General features: G+C 45.6%; 1 long non-coding RNA gene across 1 annotated transcript; it reads left to right on the top strand.

The window, feature by feature from the left end:
• The first annotated feature begins 11,302 nt into the window (after nt 1-11,302).
• Nucleotides 11,303-12,859, top strand: LOC147596065 (uncharacterized). The gene is made up of 3 exons (XR_015261634.1): nt 11,303-11,402; nt 11,504-11,605; nt 12,720-12,859. It is a non-coding gene; the product is annotated as an uncharacterized LOC147596065 (long non-coding RNA).
• The last annotated feature ends 1,512 nt before the right edge of the window (nt 12,860-14,371 follow it).

Raw genomic sequence — 14,371 nt, 5'->3', positions numbered from 1 at the left:
CCAAAGTGAAAAGGCATATTTTTGTAAGCCTCTAAAATACAAATTGGGAAAACAATGGGGTATCCACAAATTTTTATATATGCCCAACTCCCCGAAAGCACTTTTGGGGAGAGATCTATTGGAACAATTGGGAGCAAAAATTATATTTGAAAAAGGAGAAATTACTCTGGAGGTAAAAGATCAGCAATATATTCAGATATTGAGTCTCACCTTAACCAGTCTCCCCTCAGAAGGAAAAATGAATGAGGAAATCCTAAACCAAGTGTACCCGGGGGTATGGGCTACTGATGTACCTGGAAGGGCGAAAAGTGCTCCACCTGTTGAAGTTAAGGTTAAGGAAGGCCGACGACCGGTAAGAATTAAACAATGTCCCCTAAAGAAGGAAGACAGAGAAGGAATCCGGCCGGTGATAGAAAAATTTCTACAGTTAGGACTATTAAAGGAGTGTGAGTCAGAATTCAATACCCCTATATTACCTGTTCGGAAACCCGATGGGTCATATAGGGTGGTCCAAGACTTACGGGCGGTGAATAAGATAACTGAGGACCTCTACCCAGTAGTGGCCAATCCATATACCCTGCTGACTGTGTTGACACCTGAACTAATTTGGTTTACTGTTTTAGATTTGAAGGATGCTTTCTTTTGCCTCCCTCTCCATGAAGCCAGTCAAAAATTGTTTGCGTTCGAATGGGAAAACCCTAAAAGTGGTCGGAAGATCCAGCTCACTTGGACGGCGTTGCCACAAGGATTTAAAAATAGTCCTACCATTTTTGGGAATCAGCTTGCAAAAGACTTAGAATCCTGGGAAACCCCATCTGGGGAAGGAAAATTGTTGCAGTATGTAGATGATATCCTGATTGCCACGAAAACAGAGGAAGACTGTATGGCATGGACGGTGAGTCTGTTGAATTTCTTGGGACTCCAGGGATACCGTGTCTCCAAGAAGAAAGCCCAGGTAATGCAACGTAAAGTGAATTATTTGGGCTATGAAATTAGTGCGGGGCAGAGAACTTTGGGACAGGCCCGCAAAGAGGCAATATGCCAGACTCGGAGACCTCAGACAGTAAAGGAGTTACGGACTTTTCTGGGAATGACCGGGTGGTGCCGATTGTGGATCTATAATTATGGACTGCTTGTTAAACCACTGTATGCTCTGACAGCTACTGAGCAGAAGCACCTTGAGTGGAACAAAGAGACCGAACGAGCCTTTGAGCTACTGAAAAAGGCGTTGATGTCGGCCCCGGCCTTAGGACTCCCAGATGTGAGTAAGCCGTTTCTTCTTTTCTCCCATGAGAAACAGGGTATTGCCCTGGGAATATTAGCACAAGATCTGGGTCCATATCGACGGGCAGTTGCCTATCTCTCTAAGCAGTTAGACGCCACTGCAAAGGGTTGGCCTGGATGCCTACGGGCGGTTGCAGCTGTGATACTGAACATACAGGAAGCCCGAAAGTTTACCCTGGGCCAGAAAATGACTGTTTTGGTGTCTCATACAGTATCAGCAGTACTGGAAGCAAAGGGTGGGCACTGGCTCTCTCCACAAAGGTTCCTGAGATATCAAGCTGTATTAGTAGAACAGGACGATGTGGAAATCGTGGTCACTAACATTGTCAACCCAGCTTCTTTTCTCAGTGGGAACACAGGAGAACCAGTGCACCATGACTGTTTGGAAACCATCGAAGCAACATATGCAAGCCGCCCAGACCTGAAGGATAGCCCCATGGAAAATGGGGAAAACTGGTTCACAGACGGGAGCAGTTATGTCTTAAATGGCAATCGACACGCGGGATATGCCATCACTACCAGCCAGCAGGTAATAGAGTCAGGGCCTTTGCCCATGAACACCTCCGCACAGAAGGCAGAAATAATTGCCCTAACCCGAGCCCTGGAGTTGGCCCAGGGCAAAACTGTGAACATTGACACGGACTCAAAATATGCCTTCGGAGTTGTGCACGCACATGGAGCAATCTGGAAAGAAAGAGGACTATTGAACTCCCAGGGAAAAAATATCAAACATGCAGAAGAAATTTTGAAGCTACTAGAAGCTGTCCAGCTCCCTGAGAAAGTGGCAATTATGCATATTAAGGCACAGCAGAGAGTGAGCTCCGATTTGGAGAAAGGGAATGAACTGGCGGACAGAGAGGCAAAACAAGCGGCCAAAATGAAGGTGAGAATAGAAGGGGCTCTAATTCCTGATAGGCAAATCTCTCTAGAAGGTAAGCCAGAATATACCAAGGAAGATCAGAAACTTATCACAGACTTGGAAGGGTCATATAATGAAGAGGGGTGGGCTTATACCCCACAGGGAAGACTAATTATTCCCTCTTGTTTACTGTGGCACTTGATACGGGAGGAACATAGAAAAAGGCATTGGGGAACAGAGGCTCTGTATAAACATTTGATAAGGGAAATCGTGGCTAGAAACTTATATACCACAGTGAGACAGGTGACTCAACAGTGTGACCTTTGCCTCCAGACTAATCCAAAAAATACTCCCAAACCAGAAATGGGCCAGATTGGGAAGGGCAATGGGCCTGGACAACAATGGCAGGTTGATTTTACAGAACTTCCAAGAAAAGGGGGGTATCGCTATTTGCTGGTATTAACTGATACCTTTTCAGGTTGGCCAGAAGCGTTCCCAACTAGGACAGCCAAGGCTCGGGAGGTAACTAAAGTGTTGGTACAAGAGAGAATACCACGTTTTGGGGTTCCAGCAACCATATCCTCAGACAGAGGACCACATTTTGTCTCAAAAATAGTGCAACAAATCAGCCACCATTTAGGTATAGATTGGCAACTTCATACCCCGTATCGCCCTCAGTCGAGTGGCCAAGTAGAGAAAATGAATCACTTAATCAAACAGCAAATTGTGAAATTGGGACAAGAAGCAAACTTAACGTGGCCTCAGTCACTCCCTTTAGCCCTTCTGCGTATACGAACGAGACCAAGGGCAAAGGAAGGACTGAGTCCCTTTGAAATTTTGTATGGACGACCCTATGGAATACAGAGGGGAATGTCTACGCAAGCTGGGGATGAAATTATGACTTCCTACATGGTGGCATTGGGCAAACAGCTCAATAAAATTGGAAAGCATGTAATTGGGACCCGGGGAAGAGGTCTAGATGAACCTGTGCATGATATACAACCTGGAGATGATGTATATGTAAAGTCTCTTGCAGAAAAAACCTTGGAACCACAGTGGGAAGGACCATACCAGGTACTCCTCACCTCCTTTACAGCAATCAAGATCAGAGAGCAGAATGCCTGGATACACCACACTAGGGTAAAAAAGGCACCACAAAAACTCTGGACTTCTGAAGTTCAGGGACCCCTAAAGCTTAAACTGAGAAGGTAGAATGTGGATTAAGGTTTGTGTAATCCTGGTAAATCTACAAACGATGAACATAGCTGGCAGTAAAAGAATTTACTAATTTTCTAGAAAAGGGGGGACTGAGAGAAGGAGTTAAAGAAATCTTAATAGATATGGCATTGATTAATTATTGCTGTGCATCCTAAGGAATCAAGTTGATAAATAGTGCTTAATGTTTTGTTAACTACTTGCTTAATAATTTGCTAACCATTGTGCAAACTATTTGAAGCAGAAAGTCTTGCAATTCTTCACGAAAGACAGTTCCCGGTAAGGACTAGGGGGGTCGCTTCAAGAACCAGCTAAAACCGACCCTGCAGCTTGAATGAAAGCCAAGGGATAACTGAGTTTGCGCAAGAACAAAAGGTTACTAGCGGTGACGAAGAGGAGTCACCTGCCTTCATCCCCACGACCCCCGACGACCACCAGCAGGAGGCACTGCGCAAGCCCAGACAGGAGGAGTTTATGAAAATGACCCCTTGGGACTAATTTTAATACGAAGCGGGGATAGGTCATGCATATGTCTAGGCGTATTGTGAAACTTGATGTATATGTAACATTTGGTTGTATAAATTTAAAGTGAGTTGCCACGTAAGGCGCGCACGGTTTTGGTGGGACTACCCCCCTGTGCTGCCCAGCGCTGAATAAGCATACCTACTTTACAATCTTACAGATTGTGGAGTCCGTTTTCCGCACGTCAGGAGGAAGCGGCCGTGGCTCGTCCGGCTGAACACCCAGGACCGGAGCGGTGGGGGGCTGCTGCCACCTGGTGACGGAAAGCGGGAACTGCAGCTCGGGAGTCGCGCGTGCGCAGTGCTCTGCCCTTCTCCCGGCAGGCACTGTGTTCGGCCTTCGGACTGCGCATGCGGCCGGGAGCAGCATGGCGGTGTGCGGCCGGCGGGTCCCGGCGGCGGTGACGGGTGAGTACCGAGGGCACCCGTGAGGTGAGCGAGCCCCTTTCGTGGCTGCAGCGCTGTCTCCTGCCCGCCCGGGGAGCCTCAAGCCGCCCGCTCGGAGCCGAGCCGGGCGAGGGCAGCCCCGGGGAGTGACCCGAGAGCAGAGAGAAGGGAAGAGGGGCAGGAGGGGGCCCCCCCTCCCGGGCGGAGACGCCGGGCACCTCCCCAGCTCGCCAGAGCTCCCCCCGAGCCTCCCCCGGCCCCGTGCAGCTGCCCGCCGCTCCGGCGCGTCCCCTGAAGCCTGTCCCGTAGCACCGGGCCACGCCCTGCCCTGAAGGCTGCGAGGGGGGACCTCAGTGTATCTGGAGAATCCCCTGCGGCAGCAGGCGCTCCGGCCAGGGGCCGCGTGCGGTAATAACGGTCGCTGCTTCTTCTTTCCCTCTCCCAGAGGCCGTGGCTGTCCGTTCCTCCCCTGGGAACGCTGTTGACTGCACTCGCCTCAGGCTTGTGTGGGCTGTCTCTGCCCGGCCGCGCTCTCCTGGCGGTGCGGGAGCAAAAATGAACGGATGGAGCTGTTACCGAAATCCGGAATAAAACTCCTTAACAGCAATGAGAAGTTAAGAAGCAGGCACTTCTTTATTGCAGCGCTGGGCGCACGGGGGATCGCTCCACCTAGCGTGCGCACCCATTTGATCAACAGCACGGGTTAAATACACATTAATTATACATATTCATTAAATTCCAAGAAATAATATGCATAAACATAAATTTTCTGAGAAACCATTACATCATTTCCCTACCCACTCGCGCATGCCCAGTCTTTTGAGTCGAGGGTCTTTTGGTGGTCTTGGTGGTCGTCAAAACGCCCCCTCCTCGAATTCGCTGGTCAAACTCCTCCTTGAAATCTCCATATCTGGTCTTGAGAACAGGTCGCGGTGCTGCTTGATTTTCCTGGCTCCAAAGTGATGGCTCAGGGCCTATTTCTGCAGGTGGTGTTTGGGGGTGTTTGGGACTTACCATTGTATTAAAGATATGCTAGGCTAGCTTCTAACAAATGCGTATTATAAGATCTCTAGGGTCCCACTCCCTCTAAGGACAAATAGATTTCGTATAAAACTTAACCTATGTGACTACAGTTCTACAGTTAGCAAGAATCACCTCATACTGATATTTAATTTTCAACATTTATGTCATGTAACATTTCCCCCCTTTGAGACTTATTTAATTTTTTTCAATAAGTCTCATTTACTTATAACTAATCTCCATAATCAGTAAAACAAAAAGTATTATTAGCATTACTACTAAAATTCCTTTGATAGATTTCATTATTTTGATATGATTTTGTCTAATTCATTAAAAATGAGAGACTGTTAACTTTAAATGACATATTTCTTTAGAAATCCATTGTTTCTGTTTTGGAGGCTGTGCTTCTTGACTCTCAAATAATGAATCCAAGAATCAATATCTTCAAATTTAGGGGCTGTATATATTGCTAGAAGCACCTGATATGGTTCTTTCCATTCTTATTGAAGAGTTTCTGATTCCCAAATTTTCAGGTACACGTAATCTCCTGGTTAAAATGATGAACTGGGGAATCTAAAGAAAGAGGCTCTGTGGCAGTTCCATATCCATATCAGAGTTCTTCCAAGGGATATCAAATACAATTCCATTTCATTATCCCCAGTAGCAGTCACATTTTGAACAAGGGTTAGAGTCTGATAAGATTTTCCATACATTAACATATGGACTAATTTTAGTCTTAGATCTGGATTGAATCTTGATTCTCGGAAGTGCTTAAGGAAGAGCATGAGGCCATTTTAAAGATATTTTCTGACAAATTTTACTTGTCTATTAGATTGTGGCCTTCAAGGAGTGTGTAAATTCAATTTGATTCCCAGAATTTTCCTCAATATTTGAATAATTTCAGACACAAAATGAGGACCTCTATTTGATTATATTCTTTTGGGGATTCCAAACCATGATATTATTTCTTTTAACATATTTTTAGCCACTTCTCTTGCCTATTGGTGTGACAGGAAAAGAAAATCTTTTGGCCATATTTACTAATACCAATAGATATCTATATCCATTTTGTTGTGGCAATTCTGAAAAATCAATCTGCCAATAATTTTCAGGCAAGTTTCCCATATATATGGTTCCTGGGGGTGGTTATTTAATATTTCTCGGGTTATTCTTTAAACAAGTTTCACACTTTTTGTTACTGATTTTATTAGCTTTATCATCCTAACACTAATCACCTGTCTTCTTAAATCACTGATCATTGCCTCTGTTTCCCAATGAATTTTTCTATGCTTTTAGCTTTGATTGTGGTGAGACCACAACTTGATTTTTAGGACTAATGATCATTTTTCATATTTATTTGAATTGATTTAGCTAATTCCAAATCAACCTTACTGTAATTTGGGGTTTGTTGCTCAAATTTCACTTCTTTAACTAGTATTATTGTCATGATGCCTTTTTCTGCTCTCTTCTTTGCCTTTTTATTGACTAATTTATTTCCAGTATTCACTGGGAAATTCCCAAATTGGTGGGCTTTGCAGTGCATTATTGCAACTTCTTTGGGTTTCTGCACCACTTGGAGCAATTGCAGAATTTCTTCTTGGTGTTTCATGGATGTTCCTTGTGCTGTCAGCATTCCTCTTTCTTTCCATGTGGCTCCATGGGCATGTACTACTCCAAGAGCATACTTTAAATCAGTCCATATATTCACTTTTTATGTTCTGTCCATTTTAGGGCTTTTATGAGGGCTAGTTATCAATTCCGCCTTTTGTGCTGAGGTGTTCACTGAGAGCGGCTTTGCATCAATAACAGAGTTTGTTATTGTTATTGCATATCCAGCCAATCTTCTTCCATTTCTCACGAGGCTGCTTCCATCAGTACATATCTCGAATTCTGGGTCAGGTATGTTCACTCTTCTGTTACTTCTGCTGGAATAAACTTGTTTGATGGTCTGTAGACAGTCATGACTTAGAACTTCTTCTTCTATTGAACTTAAAAAGATGGCAGGATTTATTGTTGTAGTTGTTTTCGATTTGACATCATCTTGTTCCAACAGGACAATGTGATGTTTGAGCATCCTGCTTGGGGATAACCAGTGTCCTCCTTTCTGTTCCAGAACAGAAAGTACCATATGCGGTACATAAGCTGTTCTTGGGTGTCCCGTTGTCAGCTTACAAGCTTCTTAAGTCAGGAGGACAGTTGCTGCTACAGCCCATAGACAACCTGGTCATCCTTAGCTAACATTGTCCAATTGTTTGGAGAAATAACCAACCGGTCTTCTTCATTCTCCATTTTTCTGAGAAAGGATTCTTCTGAGGGCCGAATGTTGTCTTTCATGAACAAACAGTTCAAAGGGTTTGGTTAAATCGGGCAACCCTAGAGCAGGAGTGAACATCAGAGCTACCTTTACATTCTGGAATGCCTTTCGAGCTTCAGATTCTCACACAAGGGGTCCCTCCTTCAATTCCTTTAATCCACAGGTGACACCAGCCAGCCATTCCCAGAAACGTTTGCAGCTCCTTAGCTCCTTTTGGCTCCGGCATTTGGCAAATTGCCTCTTTTCTCTCATTTCCAAGTTGTCTTTGTCCCTGTGTGATTTCAAATCCCAAATACATGACAGTCTCTTTTCCAATCTGTGCTTTCTTCTTGGAAAATCTGTTATCACTTTGGCCCAAGAAATTTAGCAGGTTAGTAGTCAAGTTGAAATATTCTTCTCTGGTTTCTGTGGCTATTAAAATATCATCTACATATTGCAACACCAGTCTTTCAGGATAAATTATTTTGCATGTTTCTAATTCCTTAGCCAATTGATTTCCAAAGATCATTGGGCTATTTTTAAATCCTTGAGGTAGCACTGCCCAGGTGAGCTGAGTCTTCTGCCCAGTTGTGGGATTTTGCAGTTCAAAGGCAAAATATGCCTGACTATTTTTGTCAAGAAGAATACAGAAAAAGGCATCCTATAAGTTCAATACAGTGAACCACTTGTGATTTTCTTTTAAAGCTGTCAACAAGGATACAGGTTTGCCACTAAGGGGTGAATATCTTGAACTATTAAATTTATTGCTATTAAAATCTTGTACTAACCTATATTCCTCACTTTCTGGCTTTTTCACAGGTAAAATGGGAGTATTGAATTCTGATTCACATTCGACTAATAGTTGATATTTTTTTAAGAAATTTTCAATCATTTTCTCAAGGCCTCTTCTAGCTTCTAATTTTAAAGGGTACTGTTTTTGTCTTACCAGTTTGGTGCTCTCCTTTAGAAAAATCTTTACCGGTTCTGCTGCTTTTGAATGTCCGGGAACTTCGCCAGCCCACACCAAAGGGTTACTGCATTGTCCACTTCTTGAGGGATTTCATATGGCTCTGAAGTTGTCTGCAACATAAAAATTCTTGCCTCTCTGGCTTTTGATTAGGGTATATTTAATTGAATGTCACAGTTTTAAAAATTAATTTGTGCTTTCAATTTGCTCAATAAATCTCTCCCCACTAAGGCAACAGGACACTCTGGCATGTATAAAAATTGGCCAGTTCCCCATTTTTACCCACCTTAAAGTTAAGGATTGAATGAAAAATTTATTTTCAGCTTTCCCTGTGGCACCAATTTTGTCTACATGCTTTTTACTCAATTTTCTTCTACCAGTACTTAAAATGAATAGCTCCAGTATCAAAATAGAAAATCCATGGTTTGGGTCCCCAGCTGGATTGTAACCAGGGGTTCTGCTGGGGAATTCTCCCCCAGTCCTCTTTGCACCTCTGACAAAGGCATCTGCTGTGCTGCCAGTTTTTTGTTTCTTTTTCAGAATAAGGACACGCATTTTTCCAGTGCCACCATGCTTCACACTTTGCACACTGATATTCCCAATCTCTCTCCTATTGCAGTTATTTTATCCATTCCTCTACCACACCCCGATCTCATCCCCGGTTTGTTCCCCTACTGCTTGTCAAAGTGGTAGGGGGGGCAAGGCTTGAGCCGCTCCTTGTTCTGTCTGGTCTTGTCAGCTTCCAGTTCTCCCTGCAATAGGACTGAAACCCTCATAATTCAACTGTCCCACTCTACAGCTCCCACCGGGGGTTCGGTGTTCTGGCCCCTTTTTCTACTGTTTCATTTGTTAAACCTGCATCAACACTTCCAGACCACACATAAAGATAATACAGAAATTTAACACAGAAATTTAACACATGAATTCTATGTTTTCCTCTTCAGTTCCACATTTTAAACATCACTTTCTGTACTACAAGCCAGGATCTTTTCAACCTTTTTCCTTTTTTTTTTTTTTTTTGTTTTTTTTTTTTATGCCAAAACCATCGGATCCTTGGGGACGTATCTGCAATCTTTCTGCCACTTGGGATGATTTCCCAAAGTAAAGAACAAATCAACATCGGGGACCACATCTCACTTTCCTTCCCTTCTACAAGATAACATCAACTGTAAAATATTGTATCAATTTTTTTTTCTAGTTACTGGGTCTCCCCTTATATCCTCCCAATGTTTAAGAACACATCCCAGTGGAGACTTCATTAATATTTCCCCTACCATTGAGGTAGACATAGAAGATATGTGTTTTCCCATATTTTACAAAGGAGTTTTTGGTACCAAAAAGACAATAACACTGTTCTACAAACAAAGTCAATCCCGTCACCAAGAAAAGTTTAAAACCCCAAATGCAATACTGTATATCATTCAAGTCCCTACACTGCAACACATGCATACAGCCTTAAAAAAAACAAAACAAAACAAAAAAAAACGCACTGAAGCAACAATTACCAGCTTGTAAATCACTTCTAAAACACCCTGGGGCCCCTTTCCAAGCTATGTACAAATCTTACCAATACTCCCCATACTCTTACTCTTAAACAATTTAGATTAAATGCCAAATACCAGATAAATGCAAATGACAATTGTCCCAAATACAAAAACCAAACAAATGCAAATGACAATTGTCCCAAATACACAAATATCCAACCCAGCAATAGCTTTCGCTTATGACTTACGGGCAGACGCCTAGGCTTCCAAACCAAACGGGTACCCTCTAAGCCCCAACCCTGCGAAGCTTTCGCCGTGCCTTACGGGCAGGCTATCCAGAGCAGACAGATTTCAAAGAAGAAGTGCCTTACCCTTTTCTCCAGGGAACGTTGCGAGGAGCTTTGTGAGTCGAGAGCGATGGGTCTCCCCGAGAATACCTCTGTGCCGGCTGGAGTTCAATCAACACTCGATCTCGTTCAGTCTCACTCGCAAGGTCCCATCTGGGTCGCCAAAACTGTTACCGAAATCCGGAATAAAACTCCTTAACAGCAATGAGAAGTTAAGAAGCAGGCACTTCTTCATTGCAGCGCTGGGCGCACGGGGGATCGCTCCACCTAGCGTGCGCACCCATTTGATCAACAGCACGGGTTAAATACACATTAATTATACATATTCATTAAATTCCAAGAAATAATATGCATAAACATAAATTTTCTGAGAAACCATTACATCATTTCCCTACCCACTCGCGCATGCCCAGTCTTTTGAGTCGAGGGTCTTTTGGTGGTCTTGGTGGTCGTCAAAACGCCCCCTCCTCGAATTCGCTGGTCAAACTCCTCCTTGAAATCTCCATATCTGGTCTTGAGAACAGGTCGCGGTGCTGCTTGATTTTCCTGGCTCCAAAGTGATGGCTCAGGGCCTATTTCTGCAGGTGGTGTTTGGGGGTGTTTGGGACTTACCATTGTATTAAAGATATGCTAGGCTAGCTTCTAACAAATGCGTATTATAAGATCTCTAGGGTCCCACTCCCTCTAAGGACAAATAGATTTCGTATAAAACTTAACCTATGTGACTACAGTTCTACAGTTAGCAAGAATCACCTCATACTGATATTTAATTTTCAACATTTATGTCATGTAACAGAGCGCTTACTGCCTGTGGAGAGGAGCTGCTGCAGCTGAAGCTGGAGAGGCCACAGAAAGGTAAAGAAGAAGAAGAAACCAAAGGCCAGCCAGCCAGCAGCTGCCTCCCGCTGCAGGCCAGAGAGAGCCTAGCCTGCCTCTCCGGGTGAGGAAGGATCCCTCTTTGTACTCTTCAGCAGGCCAGACCGCCAGTGCGCACTGCACAGTCTGTATGTGGAACCTGAAGCACGGTACGGCCACATAGCGCGCGAGCGAGCGAGCGTGGGTGGGTGGCTACGTGTCTAGGAAGCTTTTTGTCTAAGAGCTGTAAGACACCCACGTATTCTCTTAGGTGGAGGACAGCCAAGTGGTCGGAGTTACAGAAGAGGAGAGAAGCAGAAAGCAGCATCTGACCTGTCAGATTCTCCCAGCAGTGCCGGGAGTGAGAGCTGTGGTGAGTCCCCGGCCCCTGGGGCTCTGCCTCCTCTCTTGTGCGTCCCTGTCCTTCCCTGCCGCTCCCGTGACCCCTACCTTTCCCAAGCTGCTGTGATTTGTTGTTGTTGTTATTGTTTCCTTCTACCTCTCCTCTTCTGTCTGTTCTTGTATGCTCTTCCCCCTTTCTCTCTCCCTTTAAATCTCTTGTTCTACCGCTTCCTTTTGTTTTGTATCCCTGCACTTTTGTTCTGCTCCCTTTCCTTCCTTTGTCCTCTGTCTCTGTCCTGCGGCCCATTGCTGTTTTTGCCTTTTCCATCTCTTTGTCCTGATCTGCATCCGTCTTCTCCCCCCACCTAATTTCTCCAGCCTGTTTTCTGGCCTGCTTTTCTTTGCGCCTCTGCATGCCTGCCCTGTGCCTCTGCCTTTCTATCTCTCTCTTTCTTTTCTTATCTTTCTTTCTCTATCTCTTTGTCTTGCGTACTGTCACTGTTTTTTTTTTTCTGTTCTGTATCTCACTGTCTGTGACGTCCTCTGTGCCCCTGGATGTGTTTGCAGCCCCTGGGTGCAGAGCTGATGGCTGAGGACAGGCACAGGGAAGGGGGTGATGTGCTGTGGGGCTTTGGCAAGGGCCCCTGCTCCTGATGGGCTCCAGCTGGGGCTGGAGGTGGGGCAGCCCCAGATGGGTCCAGTGAGGCTGAGGGTGGCCCTGGCCCTGGCCCTGGCCCTGCTGTATGAGGGGCCTCCAGCTGTAAAGGGGGCCGCCTGGGCATGGCTGCTGGAGGGGACTGAGGAGTGAATCACAGGCAGGTGCCTCCAGCAAGGAGTGGCTGGTCCATCTGAGCCCTCCCTGACAGAGCAGACACCAGGACGCAGTGCCAGGAGCTCCGTGCCTCTGTCGGCCACGTGTGCGAGCCACCACGTTCTGCTACGTTTGTCATTCAGCCCTGTCCAGAACGTAGCTGTGGTAGAAGTTAGATAGCATGCATGGTCTTGCTAGAAATGAAGCCTGGAGCATTTGTTTTCTTGTAGGAAGCTAAAGCAGGTGGTTTTTGATAATGTTGTCATTGCATGTAATGACATACTTTTCTAGTTAGCTTGGTATGACACCTATTTTTTTTCTACCTACACCCCAGAAAAAGTAAGTTGAGCTTTGCGTCTCTCAGCATCTGAAGCACCACGAGCGGCAGTTGCAGCGTCGGACTTCTTGGCAATGAGTGGAGCCGGTGAGCAGAGCACTGCGGCGCTTTTGAGGAGGAGAGTGCCATAGAAGAGATTGGTGGTAAGTGGTGTGATGTTGAAGGGCGGTGCTGTTTGGTAGGTTTTATTTTTGGGTTTTTTTTTTTTGCAGATGGTGATGAGGAGCTGGGCGAGGAAGCACCATCTTAGTTAGCATGGGGTTGTTCTTTTGAGGATGGAATCTGATTTCTGGCCATTTGAGAGCTAAGTTGAGGGACCACAGCCGAGGAGGGAAGAAGGTTGAAAACTGCAGGGAGGGTGTAGTAAATTGATGGGAGGAAGAGGGCTCCCTGGGAACAGTCTCTCTCGGGAAGGTGAAGGGGGAGACGTTACTGGTCAGTGTACGCTGGGCAAGAGTGTTGCAGCCTGGGGCGGTCTGCCTTTTATGCAGTCTCTAGGCTGGATAATGTTTGTGGGCCTGTAGAGGCGCTGGCAAGGGCCGGCGAGGAGCAGCACGAGCTTTCAGTGCTGGCACTTTTGGTGTGGCAGCAATCGTCTGACGTCCGTTATTTTGAGGCCTTTTTTCCGGTGGGTGGCCGTGCAGAGTTGACAGTGAAAGCGGGAGCACTGGCGTCCAGGAAATCCCAGAGCCCTCCTCTGCTCGGAGGCAGTTCACGAGGACAGAAGTGTTGCTGTGCTCCTTAACAAACAAATATTCAACTTGGCACATAGAGGGTGAGGAGATCTCGGCTGTACTTAGGGTTGAGAAAATGTATGTAGGCATCTGTGTCTGTCCCCTGCCTGTATGTAGGACAGCGGTTCGAGTGAAACTAAAGCTGCCAATGAGTCAAAAAAAGGCCCGGGTGTCTGAAAAATGCAAAAGCTTTAAAGGCCGGTATCAGCAGCTGTACCAAAGGTGCTGCAAGATACTCTGTCCTTCACGTGGTTTTAGTCCTGAGAAACCTCGCCCCAAAAGGAAGAGTTAGATTCCTGCCTAGCTTCAAACTAAGGGGTTTTTCCCTCTCTCTACTGAATGTCTGCTGCCAGCATTTCACCGTGGTCGCCCTTTCCTTGGCCATGAAAGTACGAGATGGATGGAAAGGAGCCGTAGCGGTCTGCAGGTACAAGGTACGTCTATGATGCGTGACTGCATTTTTCCTAAGGGACTTGCCGCATGGATTTTAGAGTGAATGTTAAGAATGTGGCGATTTTCCTTCTGTAGTCTTTTAACTAAATATTCAGACACAGGAAAAATCAAATGAGGTGTGGTCTGGAGCATAGTCTGGCCATGGGAAAAAAAATATTCTGGACAAGGAAAAAAAAAAAAGCCACTCAATTTGGGGATAGTTGGTGTGACCCAGTGGGAGACGGAGGGGTTCTCGCTGGGGATTACGCAGTGTGGGTCCATTGTCCGGTGTGGGTCATCTCGTGCAGGTTATGCCGGGTGAGTTACGTGCTGTGGATTGTCCTGCGTGGACTCCCTGCTATAGGTCATCCTTACGCACCTTTCTTCCCACACGTACCCCTTGTCCTTGCGTGTCCGTCTCTCCCTCGTATCCGCCCCCACTGTCCCGCTCTGTGTTTCTCAGCCCTCCTGACGCGTGGATCA

The sequence above is a fragment of the Chlamydotis macqueenii genome, unplaced genomic scaffold (assembly GCF_036417535.1).
Source record: "Chlamydotis macqueenii isolate bChlMac1 unplaced genomic scaffold, bChlMac1.mat HAP1_SCAFFOLD_202, whole genome shotgun sequence".
NCBI classification, from domain to species: domain Eukaryota; kingdom Metazoa; phylum Chordata; class Aves; order Otidiformes; family Otididae; genus Chlamydotis; species Chlamydotis macqueenii.
Note: the sequence above shows the minus strand (reverse complement) of the source record. Positions and strands in the feature narration are given on the sequence as shown.